General features: G+C 38.3%; 1 non-coding gene across 1 annotated transcript; it reads right to left on the reverse strand.

The window, feature by feature from the left end:
• Positions 1-7,584: 7,584 nt before the first annotated feature.
• On the reverse strand, positions 7,585-7,657 carry TRNAC-ACA (transfer RNA cysteine (anticodon ACA)). The gene has a single exon. It is a non-coding gene; the product is annotated as a tRNA-Cys (tRNA).
• Positions 7,658-8,651: the final 994 nt, after the last annotated feature.

An 8,651-nucleotide genomic window follows, 5' to 3' on the forward strand; every position in this document is an offset into this window, starting at 1 on the left:
CATGGACTGTAGTCTGCCAGGCCCTTCTGTCCATGGAACTTTCCAGGCAAGAACACTGCAGAGAGTTGCCATTTACTACTCCAGGGGGGTCTTTCCAACCTAGGGATCGAACCTGCATCTCTTGCGTCTCCTGCATTGGCAGGTGGATTCTTTACCACTGTGCCACCTGGGAAGTCATATCTCTGGCAATAGTTTAATTTATCTCTACATATATTGAAAATCAGCATTTAGAGAGGGGTGAGTTCTTTACCTCTTTTCAGAATAACACCCACCAATAACTTCACACAATAAAAAAAAATGTTTCTTAAAAACTAAATGTGATATATAGTTGTGAAAAGATACAAGTATATATACATGTATGTGGGTGTGTTGGTGGGGAGACAGAGACAGAGTCAAAGTTCATCTATTTCTGCATCATCTGAAACCTTATCCATCATCCTAAGATGTGGGTCCTAAAATACCCAGTATAAGATAACATAGTTAGGTTAGTAGGTAGATAGGCAGTTATGGAGAAATCACTAGTAACTAGAACTCAGTGACCAAAGTGGGTACACATGAAAATAACTGGATTCAGAACAGACAGCGCAAGCTGAAATTACAGCACTTTGTTTTGTCCTATATTTTATGTAAAGTGTGCTATGTTTAAATATAGAACCAGGGACTTTCCTGGTGGTCCAGTGGTTAAAACTCCATGTTCCCACTGTAGGGGGTATGGGTTTGATCCCTGGTCAGGGAACTAAAATCCTGCACGCAGTGCAGCATGGCCAAAAAACTTGTAAATAACAAAAAGACTATGCTGGGTCAAATTTTAAATAGTCTTATTTTCTGTATGTCTGAGTAGCATGTTTGTCTTTGAATTCTTTCATAAAAGTAAAAAATTAAACAAACAAAAAAAAACATAAATCAAACATTTTGGCCCTTTCCTGGTCTTCCTACCATGCCTGACTCTATTCAGAAAGTGTATATTTTTCCCCATGACATCTGAAGTACAATATAGAAATTCATCCCTTTAGTGAACTGGGCCTTTCCCCAAGATTTTTATTTTGCATTTAACAAAATAACAGCAAATTTCAGGTATTAGAAGGATCGAAACAACCCCTTCTATTCTGTTGTCCTTAGAACACCATCTTTTATTCATAGCTTCTCTTGTGGTGCTAGGAGGCAGATTCTGTTGCTATAGCAACGCCCTGCATATCCTTGGGGATAGCTTACAGTTTTACTTTTTTTTTGAACAACAAAGAGCCATTGATACTACATGTTGCCAAAGGTTACAAAAGTTGAATTCTAAAATGAAAATATTTCTTCTATAGAAGTGGTACACCATATGCGTCCCACAAATTCAAAGAGATATGTAAGGATATGACCTTTGTGTGAACACTGATGAATCTAGTATAATACTGTTTGGCTTCAATGGATTATTCACAGCAGAAGTAGTTGAAGTGTATGCCTTGTTTTCTAAGACTACTGTGGGGGATAAGGGGTTTATTCCCAGTATCTGTTAAGATCCAGGAGCAGGAAAGAAAAAAAAAAAAAAATCAAAGGTACCATCACTTACATTTTGTTACTTGGTAATCACCTTCCCTTGCCCACCCCCACTAAAATGAACTGCTATATCAAAATCCAATTACACTTTGACAGTAAATAGATCCTCAAAGAGTGGTTGTGACTGAATCCTTGTTCCTCAGGATAGATATTAAATATACGAGAGTCTCAAGAGCTCTGAAATCTGTATTCCTAGCTTCATTTTAACTCGATTCTCTTCATCTGTGAAAAAATAATATTCCTTAGCTAGCTATTTTTTTTAAAACAGGAAAAAATATTTCTTTTCAAAAGTATCTTTTCAGGATAAGTTATCTCATCCCCCTAGAAGTCTGAAGGGATGCTCTGAGAACCACTGATGAGAAGTTAGAGGCTCCAAGGAATCACTTCCTGGGGAAACAGTGTAAGAGCTTTAAAGAGTCTGGAGGTAGGAATCTGGATTTTTCTTCTTAACAGGAGAGACAGCTACAGACTGAAAAAATGCAGATAAGATCCAAGTATAAATACACGTACAAGGAATGAGGTCAGTCTCTTCCACTCACTACAGCTTGGGCAAATTCTTCTCCCAGCAAACCAAGCAAACCCCATAATTCAAGGCCATTTTTTCATTCATTTATCAATATTTATTTACTAAGTACATGCTACATTCCAAGCCACTCAAAGGCTTTTCAAATGCTTACTAAATGCCTGATTGTACTCTTGAAGAGTTAATCTCTAATTCAATAAAGTCTTTTTTGGTACAGTTTTTATACCTACCACATGGAGAAATCTATTAAAAATAACAGATTCACAAGGTAATTATAGCCAGCAACACAAGTTCAAAAATAGTGTTTCTAAATACCATCTCCCACCAAAAGGAACAAGGTTTCCTTAGAGAAATGACCGATTCCAGAAACGATTGGGATAGGAGAAACGCAAGGTAGACTTAGAACATCTTATTTAAGAAGGAGGAAGTGCTTAAACATCGATAGAATCATATGGAAACATACTGGTGCTGGTTTGAAGAAGCTCCCACTGGCCACATCGTGGACAATTTGATCACTGTGAAAAATGACAGATACAGGTCATAGTACAGTTGATGAAAAATAACTCCATGAATCCATCATGAAACTCAGAAGAAGGAGAAAAATATGGTAGGGGTGGAGAAGGAATAGGAGGAGGGCAGGGGTGGGGAGAAGAAAGCTCAGTTTTACAGAACACCATCAGTGATAATTGAATTGTCTCCCACCCAAAGTCCATATGCTGAAGCCCTAACCCCCAATGTGACTGTATTTGAAGACGGGACCTGTAGAAAGGTAATTAAGGTTAAATGAGGTTACAAGGGTAGAGCTTTAATCTACCAAAAGGTTCTCTCCCTCCCCAAGTCACACAGGAGAGGCCAGTGAGGACACCTTTAGAAGACAGCTGCCTACAAACCAGAAGAGAGGATTCACCAGACACCAACCCTGACGACACTTTGGTCTTGGACTTCTAGCTTCCAGAACCGTGAGAAAATACATTTCTGTTGTTTAAGCCACCAAGCTGTGGTAGTTTGTAGTGGCAGCCTGAGGCAACTAATGTACCAACTAATGAATGCCAAGAAAATGATAGAAATAGAAAATCTCTATTTTCAACCCACAGTGTAAAAATCATAACAGATGCTAAAACCAAAGGGTAAAGAACTATTGGTTTTAAAGTATCACCACACAGGTTAACTGTACAACAAGGATTTTAGGTATGATACCAATTTAACCAAATGAGCAAACTTAGCATCACCAATAATGGGACAATCTGATAGGAACCTCTTGATGGATCCACTAAGAATTATATATCAGCTATCCAGTATCCTTCCCTCATGGCTCAGATGGTAAAAGCATCTGCTTGCAATGCAGGACACCCAGGTTCCATCCCCGGGTCGGGAAGATCCTCTGGAGAAGGAAATGGCAACCCACTCCAGTACTCTTGCCTGGAAAATTCCATGGATGGAGGAGCCTCGTAGGCTACAGTTCATGGGGTTGCAAAGAGTCAGACACGACTGAGCGATTTCACTGTCTTTCATCCAATATCCTTGCCATGAATATTTAATCTGTATCTAATAATGAGAAAACCATCAAATAAATTCCAGAAAGGGATTTATACAGCATTTAGTGTCCTATTCATTCAACTTTCCTGGGGCTTGGAATTTCTCAAAATACACAGTTTAAAAAATAAGAAATGTAAATATATAAAATGTCAAACATTTTATGGCACACAGCTCACCCTAACTGATACTGACCAGGCACCTACCAAGACCAAACTGTACAACTTAATGGTTAGACAGCATGGATGCTGGTCCCCATAGACCTACTTTCCAAGCCTGTTGCTCAGACCTTCCACAAGTAACAGTATCACCAAGCCTTAGTTTTCTGCCATAAAATGAGAATACCACCTAAGTGATAAGTGGTTGAGAAAATGAAATGAGGCAGATAAACTGTCTGGCACACGGAAGACAGTGATTATAGGATGAGGGTAGGAATTGGAGGCTATTTAGTCACCATTACATACATCTCTCACTTACCAATCAGTTACCAATAACACGTGAACACACTGCATTATTAGTAACCATTTTTGTGGCAACAGTGTTTTGAACCACATTAAAAGGCAAGGTCCAAGTCTTAACTCTAATGTCTCCATCTCCCAAAGGACCTTGTACCACGTTATATGGTAATTTCTGATCTACATGCGGTGCTAGACCAGTGCTTTTCAACCCTGGCTATATATTGGCATCACTCAGGAAGCTTTCAGAAAAATCTGATGCCTGGACTCAACCTCCAAATATTTTTATTTAGTTATTAGCCTGGGGTACAGACAGCATATTAAAAAGAGACATTACTTTGCCAACAAAGGTCCATCTAGTCAAGGCTATGGTTTTTCCAGTGGTCATGTATGGATGTGAGAGTTGGACTATAAAGAAAGTTGAGCACCAAAGAACTGATGCTTTTGAACTGTGGTGTTGGAGAAGACTCTTGAGAGTCCCTTGGACTGCAAGGAGATCCAACCAGTCCATCCTAAAGGATATCAATCCTGAGTATTCATTGGAAGGACTGATGTTGAAGCTGAAACTCCAATACTTTGGCCATCTGATGCAAAGAACTGACTCATTTGAAAAGACCTTGATGCTGGGAAAGATTGAAGGCAGGAGAAGAAGGGGACGATAGAGGGTAAGATGGCTGGATGGCATCACCGACTCAATGGACATGAGTATGGGTAAATTCCGGGAGTTGGTGATGGACAGGGAGGCCTGGCATGCTACGGTCCATGGGGTTGCAGAGTTGGACACGACTGAGCAACTGAACTGAACTGAGTCTGGGGTAGGACCCTGGCCTCAAAATTTTTTAAAATTCCTAGGGTGATTGTAAAAGCTCATGTTTTGTTTGTGTATCTCCTTAGTGAAATGGCACTGGCCACCGCTGCCAACTTTCTACCCTCTCTTGAGAAAGCTGGAGTGTAAGGTAAAGACAGGTTTGCATTTTGACATCATCCTTCTCATACGAGCATGCTTATCCTCGTGTCTCCTGAGAGAGAGTAGAAGCCAATTTCAGACAATCTGTAAGACGTTTATGTAGGCTGTATCAGCGAAGAAAAACATCTTTCTTCTCTACCCTTCTAAGTTCTTGACTGGGACCCCTATAACAAAAGACAGATTTAATAGGGACTTCCCTGGTGGTCCAGCAGTTAAGACCCTGTACTTTCACATCATGGGGCACAGGTTCAATCCCTAGTGGGGAAACTAAGATCCCACATGTGGCACAGTGTGGCCAATTTTTTTTTAATAATAATTTTAAAATAAATAAATGCTCTAAATCCATATTAGTCATCCACAAAAAAAAATATGGTAATGAAGTTTAACTTACACAGAAAAAAAAAATTTTTTTAAGATTAACAAAAGAAAAGCATACAAATTTATTTAGCATACTTTTCATGTGACATGGGAACCTTCAAAAGGAAGACCCAAAGAAATGGTTAAACCTGAGCATTTTTAATTAGGTTTGATGAAGAACAGAAAGTTGTGAAAAAGCATCAAAGGACAGAGGGCATGAAACAAGTAGATAGGGAAGCTTAACAATGACTTCATCCAGAATCCTCTCTGGTCCCTAGATCTTAAGAGATAAGGATGCTCCTTTCCTCCAGATATAATGAGGGCATCTCTAACATGAAATTTTTTATCTATTTCAGGGGAAGGTCAGAAGGTCCTTCTTACACATGCTGGTTTCTCAAATTCCTTCAGTTTAAAATACCCAATATGATAAAATACCGTATTTGGTGGCAGCGTGTCCTGAACCCCACCTGTTAACCTAAAATGTGACATAGTTATGCTTTACTTTATCAAAATTTATAATTATACCTAATGTGGCTCTTTTTTCAGTTGATTAAAACTGTAAAGGTGACCTTTCCTAAACCAGAAGTTTGAGTGAGGTTTCACAGCAGAATAATCATCTAAACAGCAGAAATGTAGCCATAGTATTACATTATTTGATAATTTGGACTTCTACAATTCAGAAAATATTTTCATATGTTTCCTATAGAAACTGAATCAGAAAGCAGACCATTTGAACTCTAAAAGAAATGGAGAAGTGTGGGACCAGAAATCAGAATCAGTGAGCATCAGAATATGAGAATAAGAACATGTTAGCACATACATCTAGCCAGTGGCCGATGCTGAAGAAGAAATTCAAATAAAAAGTACCCAGGCATTGGTTGGAATGCTGAGTATGCCCCTTCCCACAATCCTCTAGCCACAATGGCCCTCTGGCTGTAGATCTTAGCTGCAACCCTAGTAATATGACTTATCCAAGTACCATTTCCCTGTCCTTGGCTGTGCCCTTACAGACCTTGAACTGCTGGAAAAGCACCATGTGTCATCAATAAAGTATAAAGGGAAAGACATTCACAGAGCATAGTAAGATATAATTACTAATGATGGTTTTGTTTCTTCAGAGGAACCAGGTTGAGACCACTTCCAAAAACTATTCAATTTCCCACTTAATAGCCAGGTAACCATGGGCAAGTCACTTAACCTCTCAAAGTTCAAGTTTCCTTGTCTGTCAAACAGAGATGATAAATGATACTTATTTTATAGGATTGTTATGAGGATTCAATAACAGAATGGATGTCAAATGCTTAACTCAGTTCTTCATACACAGTATCATTGGCTAAATGGAAATTATTATTATATTATTAATATAATAAACCCAAACCCAGCAGTTTCTTACATGGAAAAGTAAAGATATGGAAACCCAAACTAACCCTTATACCCATTAATTGATGTATGAGAAAGCTTTACAATTTCCAGACAGTAATCAACTGATTCATCTCAACTTTGCTTTAACAGTATCTTCAAACAAAATTTAGATATCTAAAGCCATTGTCCTTTAAAACCCAAAGACTTTATTGCTTGTAGAAAAGATAGCCTAAGATTTTACAAATGAATTCCCATTCTTTTTACCCTAAGACATGCCCTCCAAAAATAACAGAGGTGACATGATAGTGGGATCACATTCACTCATTGCCAAGACATTTCTAACTAATAATAAGGCATTTGAGATCTAAAATTTTTAACTGAAAAGAAAAACTAATCAAACTCATCAAGAAGACCTAAAGAGCCTCTTGATTAAAGTGAAAGAGGAGAGTGAAAAAGCTGGCTTAAAACTCAACATTCAAAAAACAAAGATCATGGCAATGATTTTAGAAATGCTTAACAACAACAAAAAAGGGCAAAGCAAAACTGTTACACAGGTTTTTGGGAGAAAAGTCGAGTTTTGCAATTGCTCTTGTTATCTTTTACTAGCACTCTTTGAAAGTTTAGAAACATATAACAAAAGTATCATAACCAAGACAGACATATAAACAGAGATAGCATGTAAATCAATTTTACATTTAGTCAACTCAATATGAGGTAAAGTGAAGTTGCTCTGTCAGGTCCAACTCTTTGCGACCCCATGGGCTGTAGCCTACCATGCTCCTCCATCCATGGGATTTTCCGGGCAAGAGTACTGGAGTGGATTGCCATTTCCTTCTCCAGAGGATCTTCCTGACCCAGGGATCGAACCCGGGTCTCCTGCACTGTAGGCAGACGCTTTACCATCTAAGCCACCAGGGAAACCCCAATATGAGGTAAAACAGCTTCTAAATGTAAGGATTCTAGCCTTTAACAAAAAGGATTTATTACTGTTGTAATGAAACAATGCCCACGAGATAAAGTGCGACTTTTAAGTGCACATACTAAGTGGGTCTCTGGCAAACTCCTAAACCTCTGGAGGCCTCAATCATACTATGGCTACAACAGGCTCAATGGACCCGGAAGCCCCCACCCTCATAAAATTCTGTTTCAGTATAAATGGATATGACTCAAGGTATATAAAGGTATACGACTCAATGGATATGATCTCAAGGTATGATTCTTCCTTTTCCTTCAGTCCCACTTTTTTTTTTTTTTTTAACATTTATTTCTTTATTTTGCAGCACTGGGTCTTAATTGCAGCATATGGGATCTCTGTTGTGGTGATTTCGACTTGCAGGCTTAGTTGCTCCTTCTGTGATCTTAGTTCCCAGACCAGGGATCAAACCAGCATCTCTTGCAATGCAAAGCAGACTCTAAACTATCAGACCACCAGAGAAGTCCCTCAGTCACACATTTTAAAATAGAATACGTCCCACATAAAAATCATTCCCTTACTTAGGACAGGATTTAAACACACACACACACACACAGTTTCTTCTCAGCTCCTTTTATGGAACAAGATTACAGGTATTATTAGGTTCCCCAAATCTCACAAAATCAAAATTCTGAATATTTTAAAACATAGTGCTATCTCAAAAACTTGTAAAAATTCTGATTTTAATAACGTTGGTTTGGAATAAAGTATTTCATATAGTTATTAAAATACCATCTTGAAAAAATTACAGAACACTTTTCAAATTTCACATGCATCTGAGTATTAGTTCTTTAGACATTTATATAGATGACATATCTAAATACGGGACAAATGTCTCTCCCATAGAACTGAGAAGCAACAGTGTAGGGTTAATCAGTATTAAGCAAGCTATTATTATAGTTAATCATGTAGATAGATCACAAACGATTCCTTAACCTT

This window comes from Odocoileus virginianus, chromosome 16 (assembly GCF_023699985.2).
Source record: "Odocoileus virginianus isolate 20LAN1187 ecotype Illinois chromosome 16, Ovbor_1.2, whole genome shotgun sequence".
Lineage (NCBI taxonomy): Eukaryota > Metazoa > Chordata > Mammalia > Artiodactyla > Cervidae > Odocoileus > Odocoileus virginianus.